This window comes from Bidens hawaiensis, unplaced genomic scaffold (assembly GCF_021521415.1).
Source record: "Bidens hawaiensis isolate Kalapana, Puna unplaced genomic scaffold, B.hawaiensis_p1.1 tig00001035_1, whole genome shotgun sequence".
NCBI classification, from domain to species: domain Eukaryota; kingdom Viridiplantae; phylum Streptophyta; class Magnoliopsida; order Asterales; family Asteraceae; genus Bidens; species Bidens hawaiensis.
Window position 1 is genome coordinate 383,855 of NW_027491061.1, and position 12,982 is coordinate 396,836.

Genomic DNA, 12,982 nt, shown 5'->3' on the forward strand with positions numbered 1-12,982 from the left:
GTCACCACCTGCACCACCTGCTCCAGCTACAGCAGCCATTTCTGCAATCAAAATAGTCTAAGTTAGAGAATCGTCGAGGCAAATCACAAGTTCGCCTGTTACCATGAGCGAAGTTGTGATTTATTCTGTATAGGCGAAGTTAAAGGTGGGGCGAAGTTGGGAACAACTTCGCCTCAACTTGAACTTCGCCTAATAAATGTTAAATAAAAAAGGGCCAGGCGAAGTTAATGATAACTTCGCATAACCACAACTTCGCCTCATATACTGTTACATAATTAATTATCAGGCGAAGTTAAACCTCAGGCGAAGTTAAGAATAACTTCGCCTAAACTGTAACTTCGCCAAATATGAATCGGCAACAGTTTAGTCTTTCAAACGATGTGATTTGGTCAATTTGGAGATTGCGGACTGTTAAACACATGTTTTTATGGAGATCTAGACGATCAACATGAGTATGACCACGTGAAAATAAGTTTGAAAATCGGGTGTTGAGGTTTCGAATAAACGGGGTCGCGAATCGGGTTGAAACGACCTCTGATTAACGCCATTGTCAGTGAATATACGATACAACAACCCTACACACCTTTAATCGGATTAGAAACTGAGAATAATAACACAGATTGATCGAGATATAACTTCGCCTATGTTAACAGAGAATAAGTTCGCCGGGTTTTGAAAATAATAAAGTGTTTGACCCGAAATATCTTTATATATAGGGTCAAAGTTATACAGGCGAAGTTATGGATAACTTCGCCTATTGCAGGCGAAGTTATGGATAACTTCGCCGATATTAAACTTTACAAAACAACCCCTATAATTTGAACAATTTGCAATTAAGTTTTAAAACATCCTTTAAAGAGTTAAATGATACGATCAAGACCAAGTAACCAGGTATAAAATCATACAACTACATAAGTAGAGTAAAACTTAGAAATAAAGTACACGGGATCAAATTTCAGTCTCGACAGGGACTACCACGTTTTAGAAAAGATCCGAACAGGAATCATACTAATTTAGTGACTGTCACACAGATCAATGTTCAGCTGTATTATGACACAAAGAAACAGGTTGTAAGCAGGTAACAAACTTAAAATGGTTTTCATCGCTTCTGTGATACGGGTTAGGTTCAATTAAGCTCAAAATATAAATGGGCAACACCTCAGAGATTATGATGTCTCCTATCTATTCTTAAAGCGTATTTGGCTTTCCCCAAGTCACCCCGAGTTGACCTCGACCCGTAGTGTCTGATTAAATAGTAAGTACACGTCGATCTGTAGAGTCTTGTTCCCGTTCTCTTTCTTGCATCTTGATTGAGAAGTATTAACATTATAAGCTCTAGAATGTCTTAGTAACACATAATAATAATTTTTTTTTAAATAATAAGATTTACACAGCTTCAAGTAAACTACTGCAAGTCCCGAATCTGGATCACTGCAGTTTCTTGACACACCATCTTCTCGGGAATCAGAACACTCACGGGCTCGTGTATGACTGGGTAATCACTTTTCTGCCTATCATTCGGAAAGATATATATGGAGACATGCACAACTCTTAAGGAGTTTCCACGTAAAATCGAGGAGATTTAGTTAGTATCACTTCTACTTTTATGCACCATAAAAAGCTACCATGACATACAATGACTGTTCTAAAGTCTTTTAGGCCTAATAACTTCACTAGTTAAGCGCACAGAATCAGTTTGTCTATCACTTTCCAAGGTTGGATCAATTTTCTTTTAAACATAGTAAAGAAACTTCTTACGAAGTAGTAGACTTGAAAAATTATTTCATCTCCCGTAAAAAATTTTTTTAACTTCCATCGCCCCGATCAAGTCGAAGTCTTCAGGTAAACGGCTATCCTGAAGATCCAATAGATCAGCTGGACCGACCACATACGAGTATGTGTCCTTCTAACTAAGTATGATCGACTAATTTTTAGCGAAAGAATAAAAACACATCATAAACCGCCCCGGTCACTTTCAGTCATCTGGTTAATGGCTATCCTCATACTCTACAGGTAGAAATGAGGACCAAACATATCCTAAGATATGTCTTTCAAACTGAAGCAACCGACATAATTCTAAGCGATAGTGACGGTTTTTTTTTTACAAAGACAAAACGAAAAACATGGTTACTCGGGATTGACCATCCCATTCAGCTCAACAAAGTTTTGAAAACGAGTTTTGTCAAACGCTTTAGTAAACAAATCAGCGAAATTATCTAACGAATCAACCTTTTCGAGCACAATCAATTTCTTCTCAGCACAATCCCGTATAAAATGATGACGGATGTCAATGTGTTTAGTTTTGCTATGCTTTACGGGATTGTTAGTTACTGAGATAGCAGCAGTGTTATCTATTCAAATAGGAGTGTGAGTGAAATTCAGACCGTAATCGCGCAATTGCTGTTGTATCCAAAGAACCTGGGAGCAGCAGTTCGATGCTGCCATGTATTCTGCTTCACAGGTAGAAATGGCGACTGAGGTCTGCTTCTTGCACTGCCATGACACTAATCTGCCTCCTAGAAACTGACATCCACCTGTTGTTGACTTCCGGTTCTGATTGCATCCTCCATAATCAGAATCCGTGTAGGCGACTAACTCCAAGTCTCCTCCTTTTGTGTACCACAACCCTAGCTTAGGCTTGCCTTTGAGATATCGCAATATCCTCTTCACACCCTTCATGTGAGATTCCTTTGGGTTTGCCTGAAAGCGAGCACAAAGACAAACTGCAAACATAATATCAGGTCTAGATGCAGTTAAGTACATTAAAGAACCTATGATTGCCCGATATTGGGTGGGGTCCACGTCTTCATCACTGTCTGAATCAGCACCCAATTTATGGTTGACGCAAACTGGAGTATCAAATGGAGTGCTGTCCTCCATCTTGAAGCGTTTGAGAACGTCATGGACATATTTAGTCTGATGAATGAACATCCCATCTTTCTTCTGATCAACCTGCAGTCCTAAAAAGAAAGTTAGTTCACCCATAGCACTCATTTCAAACCTCTTTTTCATGACGGCTTCAAATTCCTGACACATGGCGACTTTTGATGCAGCAAAGATGATGTCGTCCACGTAGACTTGAACCAGAAGAAAGTCTCTCCCATTTCTCTTAACGAACAGTGTGCTATCGATCTTTCCCCTTTCAAATTCATTCTCAAGCAAGTAATCGGATAGAGTTGCGTACCAGGCACGAGGGGCCAGATGTAGCCCATATAGCGCTTTACTTAGCTTGTACACGTGATCAGGAAAGTCTGGGTCAGTAAAACCCGGAGGTTGCTCAACGTACACAACCTCATCGACTTTACCGTTAAGAAACGCACTTTTCACGTCTAACTGGAACACCTTCATCTCCTTGTGTGCAGCAAATGCCAAAAACAATCGAATCGCTTCCAATCTCGCTACAGGAGCAAACATTTCATTGTAGTCGATCCCTTCTTGCTGATTAAAACCTTTTACAACCAGCCTTGCCTTGTTCCTGATAATTATCCCTTTTTCATCTCTCTTGCATTTGAAAACCCATTTTGTGCCAATCGCATGCACATCCTTCGGTTTTGCAACCAAATTCCATACCTCCATCTTCTTGAACTGGGCTAACTCTTCTTGCATGGCTTCGACCCACGAGCTGTCCTTGAGAGCCATTTGATAGTTCTTTGGTTCAATCTGGCTGATGAAGCAGGTGTACAAGCATTCGTTAATGATGCCTGTATCTTTAATGCTTGTGTAAGCATAGGTGTGCTCATTCAAGCTTTGTCTTGTTTGTACACCGTCGGACAGATCACCTATCACGTTCTCCAAAGGGTGATTTTTGTGAACTCTCGTAGTCGGAACCGAACTGACTTGCAGATTGTCTTCCAGGTTCGAAGGTAGCTCATCAATGGGTGAATGTTGTTGAGAGTGAAACGGATTGAAGAATTCCTCTTCTGTAGAGGCAGCAGGGGTATCGACAGCATTTGACGAGGAAGGTTGACATTCATCGTACTGCGGTCGTTGCACAAAATTTTCTTCCTCATCATAAAGCATCTTCGAAGCTATTCTCTCATCAACTTCTGCACAATCCAAGTAAGGCATGTTAAAAGATTTAAAAAGCCTATCATAGTCGAAAGCCCCAGCGGGTCCCGTGCTTGGTATTGGTGATTTGTAACTTGTGATATCAGTGTTACACACCACCTCAACCTTGCTGGTCGATAGATTAAAGACTCGTCTGTTGGGAGTCCCAACAACATATCCGACTAAAATACCTTCGTCGGCTATTTCACCAAATTTTGAGTTCGTCTTTAATATCGAACACGGGGACCCGAATGGTTCGAGACCACTCAAGTTAGGCTTTCTCCCATGCATAAGTTCATAACATGTTTTATTCAATCTTTTAACAGTTAAAACTCTATTAAGGATATAACAGGCTGTTGCGACAGCTTCAGCCCAGAACACCACAGGAAGTTTCGAATCAGCCAGCATGGTTCTGGCTCCCTCAATTAGCGTTCTGTTCTTCCTCTCAGCCACCCCATTTTGTTGTGGAGTATACGGGGCGCTGTACTGGTGGTCTATCCCTTTCTGTAAGCAGAAGATCTCCATCTGATAGTTTTTGAACTCTGTCCCATTGTCACTCCTGATGTATTTAACCCGTTTCCCCATTATATTCTCAACCTTGGTAATCAAATTTATTACCATCTGAACCGTTTCATCCTTTGACTTCAGGAAATATACCCAAGAATATCGAGAGAAATCATCAGTTATCACCAAGCAGTATGATGTTCCACCTAGGCTTTTTACATTCACGGGACCGAAGAGATCCATGTGAAGTAGGTCTAGGGTACTGACTATTGAATTAACCTTCTTGGTGTGATGAGCTTTCTTGAGTTGCTTTCCCTTTTTGCACGATAAGCATTGGTCTTCAAAGTTGAAATTTTTCAAGGGAACACCCAGCACCAGCCCATTCTTGACAATGTAGTTCATTTTTTGAAGATGAATATGCCCCATTCTTCGATGCCATAACTCAGACTCCGATTCAGTTGCTTTTGACAGAAGACATGATTCTTCTGTTGCCATCTCAGTCGACCTCATGTCCATAACATATGTATTCTTTTCCCTTGGAGCCTTCATTACTATCCATTCCTCTGGTATCTTGAAACCAGGATACAGTACGATCGCTTCATTTTTGGTAAAGTGCACAGTGTAATCTTTGTCACAGATCTGCGATACACTCAGCAGATTATGCTTCAGTTCTTCAACGAAATTCACTTTTTCTAACTTCATTTTACCATTAGTCACCGTCCCAATTCCAGTAATCCTTCCACCACTCTCTCCAGCAAAACTTACTCTTCCTCCCTGAACAGGTTTCCATTCGTGTAACAAATTCTTGTTACCCGTCATGTGCCGGGAACAGCCGCTATCCACAACCGATAGATTGTTTGCAGCCCTGTTCAACTGTTCCTGCACGATTAAAGCAGAGGATTAAAATCTGGGGACCCAAGACCTATTGGTCTTGGGTCGATTAAATCTGTTAAAAGGCATCCCGTACTTTGGCTGTCCAAAGTTAGTATTAGAATGATTTCTGTAAGTCCTAAAAGGATACCTTCTAGTAGATTGATTATGAGGCCATCCAAACCTTCATGAATTAAATGAATTATTACTAATGATTTGGTTTTTAACAGGAAAAAACTGAGATCGACTTCTTTGAAAACCTGGATTAGTCCAATGTCTGAACTTTGATGAGTTTTCATTTTTACCATTATAGTGATTACTGTTAGTTCTATTCTCAGTTTTCGAAGGCCTCATACCTCTGAATCTCTGCTTCAGAGGGCAATCAGCAATCAGGTGTCCTAATTGATTGCATCGGAAACAACTCCTGTGTTCAACTTTCGTCTCAATAGTTGTTTTAGATGTTGAGGCAGCATTACTGCCCGTTTGTCTAACATATGGTGGGACATACGGGTTTAGTGGAGAATTCTTTTCAGTTGGTTTATGTTCCTCTCCACATTTTAGTAACACTTCCTCTACCTTTGTCTCACTCGACTCGGATGTCTTGTCCGAATTTGATGAGACAGGACTAGGAACAGAAATCTTAACATTAGAAACAGGCTTACTTGTTTCGCCTTTACTAACTTCTGGATCTTTAATCGTAACCTTAACAGGAACTGTCTGACCAATTTCAACATCAACAGATTTCTGATTACTAGGATCATAAGTGTAGTTATGATTATAAGGTGGTGGAACTTCATTATATCCAATTCCTCCCCTTTTAACTGGGGAACGTTGATCACTAACGAGGTGATCAAGTATAGCGGAGGAATTTCTAAATTGCACAAGTTTTCTGTTTAGTTCCACCACTTTCACCTGGTGATCAGCTATCTGTTTATCCCTTTCAGCAATTAGTTTGGTTTTCTCTTCTAACACTTCATAGCTAAGATCAATTACTTGTATTTTTTCAGCTAGACTGGCTTTAAGACTTCTGATATCTTTCTCACTAGCTTTTATTTTTACCTTGTAACTATTTTCTCTAGCTTTAGTGTAATGATGATCTTCTTTTAATGTTTTAAATTGAGCATCCAAACTAACAAACTGATCAGTTATTGTTTTCAATTGTTCAGACAGATTTTCACATTTCGTACACGGGAGTTTAGTACTTACCTCGGAGAGCTGATCTGTCACTTCTGCCATGTAAGCTTGATTTTCTCCAGTCACTTTCTCACTTCCTGCAGTTTCGATGTTCGCCAAATTGGCCTGTTCGAACACTTCCTCAACATGCAGATTCCAATTGTATTCTCCGTTCTGTCTGGATATCATCGCCCTATTCTCACTACCACCACTCTGTTGTGTAGACCTGTTCTGACTGCGTTCTACACGTTCATTAGTGCACTCTTTAGCAAAGTGTCCATTCTGTTGACAGTTATAACACCGCACCTTTGACTTATAAAACCCTGGTCTTTCACCAACAAACTTTCTACCAGTCTTCTTCATAAACCTATTAACCCTTCTTACAATCATCGCCATCTGCCACTGCAGATCCATCTCTTCCAGATCATCAGCATCGATCTGATCATAGTCTTCGTCTAAAGTTGCAGGGTCAACAATCTTACCTTTAATGTAATTTTCGTACGAAGCAATGAAAGATGCATAGAGAGCAAACTGCTGTTCAGCAGATTTAACACTCATGGGCATCTTAGAGTAGTTGTTGTTAGGAACACTTGAAGAGAAACTACCCTTGGTTGTTTGAGGTTTAGAAGCATTTATTCCACCAGCTACGAAACACACATCACCATCCATGTTGAGAGTTACATGACCTTCATGTGTTGAGTTAGCGCCCGAGTCTCCCTTGGAGTAGTAAGCAGATGATTCTGACTTCGAACTTGAACTTGAATTAACTTTCGCACCATACATTCCTGGATCCTGAACCTGATCAGTTGGTGTCTCTTTTCAAACCATGTTAAGTTCAAAAGTTCGTAGTTTGTTGACTGCTGTTTCCAAGTCATAGTCGGCAAACTCTTTATCTTCTCTCATCAAGACAGTGTACATCTCCCATTTCGGTGGGAGAGCATCAAGGAGTTTTTCTACGATCTCCTCTTCTTTGTAAGCAATGGAATAATTGCTGAGTTCGGTCATCAGGTGATAATATCTCGTGATGATATCATCAAGTGATTCATTCTTCAAGTACTTGAACACTGAGAATTGGGTTTTGAGTAGTTTAATCTTGGATGCACGTATCCCCACATTACCTTCAAATCGGTTTTCAAGCGCTTCCCATAACTCTCTAGCGGTTTTATACTTCCTGAAGGTGTGAAGAATCTCTTGTGGAAGAGCCATTGTTATTGCAGCATGAGCTTTGCTTTCAGTCTCATACATCTTCTTTTCTTCCTCTTCCATCTTGTTGTATTTCTTAATCTGTTCACGACCCTCATACAAAGCAGTTGGTGGAATGTATCCATCTTGAATGCACACCCACATCTTAGCATCTTGATATTTAACATACTGCTCAAACCGATCTTTCCAAGCCACAAAATCGGTACCCTTAAGCATTTTCGGTGCCTTAGTAGCTGAACCTGCTTCCACTTCCATCTTCACCAGTTCCGTAATATTTATCGAAGTCATCTTTTACGAAACGAAAACACAAAGAAACCCGAAAAATAAAAATTTTATCCTTAACAGTACTGTAGGCGAAGTTGTGGATAACTTCGCTTAAGTCTTAACTTCGCTTGAATTCTTAACTTCGCTCTCCTTTTTAAATTCGCCTGATTTGGCGAAGTTGTGGATAACTTCGCTTAAGTTAAGCGAACTTGTGAGGTAGGCGAAGTTGTGGATAACTTCGCTTAACCTTATATCTTCGCCTAAACCCTACAAACAGTAGCGGCAACTTCGCCTGATGAACACGATGATTTTGCAGGTTTGATTTTGACGTTTTGCGAGGTATGCGAAGGTGTAATGGGTTGTTTTTGATGGTGGGAGGTGAGTAGGACACAAAAACTCGGTAAACTCGTCCCGCGAATAGTCGAACGGAACGATTTCTACACCCGCGTGATAATCCCGAACCACACAATCACGAGCAAAAGCTCTGATACCAATTGTAGGTTCCCAGCCGGATCTACACGGAATATCTCGTTCTACGTAGGTGCGGAATCCCTACGTAAGACGATACGAGCGTAGAAGACGATATACGTTAACACGATCAAACACACGTTACAATAAACAAAGACACGTTGTATTGCAACTGGAAACACGTGATTCACTGATCACCGATTACACAAACTCTAAACAACTCGTAAACAACTCGTACAATAATTATGCAAAACCTGCCGTAACCTAAACTTATAACAGACGACAACTTCGCCTAACATGTTTAGGCGAAGTTGTCCCTAACTTCGCTTGTTCCACAAGTTCGCCTATATCAGCGAACTTGTGAGAACTTCGCTTAATACAAAATACAAATCCAACTAACTCGATTACAGACACTAGACACTGAACTACTGACATCATGTACCAACAATTGTATTATACAATTAAATTAAAAAAAACGTGTTTACCTAATTCATTTAGACTTCCTTCTTCAGATTGAGATCCAAATGGTGTTTCTTTAAACAACCTTTTTGATAGAATTTAGCTTCCCAAGCACAACACCTATCAAATAACCATATGTTTGTTCTATGTTTTTCTTTACCTCTCTTTACCAACTCATTGATTTCAGAGACAATTTTATCAAATTCCTCTAACTTGTTGTCCATTTCTTTATTCCAATTCTGCAATAAATATTTTTGTTAATTTTTTTACAAAAATATGTTTTTGTATGTTTATAACTGTTAACCTTCGTCTTTGGTGAAACGTTCTTTTGGCATATATGCAGACAATCCAGACAACTCAGGTTGGGTATTGTAGTAGTCTATTATTTCTTGAGTTGATGTTCCTATAGGCATCTGGAAATAATCTTCATAATTTTTTTCATTTCGTTCTTTTTCTTTGGCATTTTCATTTTCTTCTTTTTCATTATCCTTGCCATCGCTAGTGTTCAACATACCATTATCCTCTTCAGTCACATTTTTCCCACCTTTTTGAACACTGCTTGTCGCACGTTCACTTACTTGATCATATATTATTTCTTTTTCATTGCAAGCTCCAGTGATCATCAGAACCTTACCTTTTTCAGTTGGTTCAATATTTGATGGAATATCGTTCACTATTTTTGGTTTTTTCAATGATAAAATTAATATAGCATCAGTAGTAATATTTTTAACATTATAAAGTTATAGTTACTTACCATGATCAATTTCAACTATTTCATTCTCGTTTGCAGCAACAGTGTTCATCATAGCATTATCCACTTCAGTCACATTTTTTTGCACTAATTGAGCATGGCTTGTTCTATGTTCACTCACTTTTTCATTGCAAGATACCTTACCCTTTTCAGTTGGTTCAATATTTGAAGGACCATGATTCACTGTTTAGGTATTTTCAAAGATTAAATTATTATAGCATTAGTAGTCATATTTTTAAAATTAGAAAGCTATAGTTACTTACTTGAGTCTTCGTTGTTCTCCTCGGTATCAGTTAATGGACCGTTATTATACACGTAGCTATCCATGCTCACAAGAGTTGCTGTGGTAATGTAACTAATTGCTGGTGTTCTGATTGGCTTCTCAAACGCTCCATGACGTTTCTGATACTCATGTGTGTAAATCATTGCAATCAATGTTGTTGGACCATTGAATTGTTCTTGTTTTCCATTTTCTTTTATACCTTTCCATTCATTTTTTGATCTCTTTAAATTATGAATCATGTAGCTACACCAATTCATATTTGAGATTTTTGAAAAGTCATCAATCGATCCGACGAACATTAAATTGACTGTTATTGATTTTGTTATCAACTCAATGCATGTGTTGAACAACACAATGAAATTCAATTTAAACTCATCCCTTTTTACATTATGTTTTTTTCATTCTATCCAAGACATTTTGAATACTTATCCTTAAATGGTCAAATTGTTTTAAAAACATGTCTGCACAAATGCTTGAGTCTAATCTTGGTCTGTTTTTTTCTACCACTGTTTCTTCACCAATTGGTATCCCAAAAGCCTCATAAACTAATTGTGGTGTTATCTTAATAATATGGTTTCCCATATTTAATTCATTCAGATCAGTATCATAGTTAATAACCAACCAATATGCCAATCGACCAGGTATTGAGGTAATCTTCATTGTTAACAGTGACCCAAATCCTATTTCTTCAATCCATTTTTTTTATTTTTCATTCATCACTTTAATTGTTTCATGAATATTACCTGGTGCACACCTCATCCAAAGCTTTTTATCTACAAATTTTTGAAAAGGTTTTCTACAGCGTGTTGGTTGAAGGTTTGGCCTTTTGGCTTTTTTCTTTGGTGTTTCAAAGTCTGAATCAGAATTGTGAAACTCGGCTTCTGATTTTCCTTTCTTTTTTTCTTTTTATCATGTTGCTTGTGTTCCGCCTTTCTGTGTTTGAATTTCAATGATTTGATTGGTGTTTCAAAGTCGGAGTCGGAATTTCTTTCTTCGGCTTGTTTTGTTTTAACTTTCTTATTTGCACGTTCATGCTCATTTTCATCACTTGGTTCTGCATTTCTTTTTTTTTCTTTTCAACATCTTCATTACAAAAAAATATGATCAGTGTTTCTAATCAAAAAGATCTTAGTAACATCTTATGCTAATTTGTTTGTTGTTACAAATCAAAACAACAAACACAATTCACACCTAATTAGTAACAGCTTAACACGTTCTCATGATTTCAACCTCTATTATTCCAAGCTTAAAACACCTATACATTTTTTAAACGTTCTAACACGTTCTGCTGATAATTCACATTAACCACCCTCGTTTTTTTTACTAAACAAAATTGAACATTAAACACGTTCAGTTTCAAAGTCAAAAAAATTTATTAACAGCTCATGCTAATTTGTTTATTGTTACAAATCAAAACAACAAACAAATTCACAACTAATTCAATATACGTTGTAGGGTAACAATTTAGAAATGTATTACCTGATTTTTGTACGTTTAGATGTCTGTCGTTGTTCGCTTTGGACCTTCGTTCTTTATTCTTAACAACAAGCTTCGTTGAATTAGGATTTCCGGCCGAGCTCGCATTCAACTCCATGGTTTTTCGAGGTACTCCGTTTACTTCAAAAACGTATTAACGAACAAATTGGGGGTGTTTGATAACTAATTTGGGGGAAACTGGAGAACTGATTCGCGTAGTGGGAGGTTAAATTGAAATATTATCTGGACGGAATTGCCCTTTTGATAACCGGTTTGTTGTCAATTTCCTTTTAATTGCAACTTTTCCACCGCGTTCTATTGTACGCACCAGATCCTCTCGTACGTCTTGTATGATAGTATATTAGTGTACATTAACCACCCCCTATATATATATATATATATATATATATATATATATATATATATATATATATATATATATATATATATATATAAAACTCATATACATATAAAAAATAATGATAACCAAAAATAATAATAATAAGAGTGAACTGCGATTTTTGTCCCTGTGATTTGTCCAAATACGTGGTTTTAGTCCAATAGTTTCAAATTTGCGATTTTAGTCCCTGTGGTTTCATTTCACTTGCAGTTAAACCCAAATTCACTAATCCCTTTAAGTCTGGTCGTTAAACCCAACAACGTGCCCATCACTTGAGAGACAGTTTTGTCCTTTTTTTTCCCAAATACATCCCAAACCTGTAGGGGGCTTGTGAATTAAGACTGAGGTTTATTTTGGGAGAAAAAGGACAAAATTGTCCCTCACGTGAGGGGCACGCTAATGGGTTTAATGACCAAACTTAACGGGGTTAGTGAATTCGGATTTAATTGCAAGTGAAATGAAACCATAGGGACGAAAATCGCAAATTTAAAACTATTGGACTAAAACCGTAGATTTGGACAAACCACAGGGACGAAAACCACATTTTACTCTAATAATAATAATAACAAACTTTAATGTTAATCTATGCTTTATACATTGTTTTTTAAATATGCATGATTTATGTTTGATCAATAAAGACATCAATGAGCTTGTTTGGTTGGCTCGTAGGTAATTATTAAAGTTTCTATCTCCGAAATGACCCAAGTTCGAATCCTGGCATACGCATTTCATTTTGGATTTAATGAAAAAATGGGCTTTACCGGGTCAACCGGTCCGGGCCCACCGCTCACCCGCAAAATCGGCCGGGTTTTTCGAAAACGGCCCAAATACACTGACCCGAACCGGTATAGGGACCGGGTCCCGGTCCGACCGGCCGGGCCGGGTTTTAAAACACTGCAAAATTATCATTTCATACCAATTTATGTGAAAAAGTTTATTGAGAGTTCTAAGAATTCAAATATTATTATGGGCAATGATGTCATATGGTAAAATATAAATATTTTAGGCGTTATAGGTTATTCTATAAAAAAAAAGGTATTATATACATTTTCTGTTTCTTTTATCTCTTAAGTCATCAACTTAG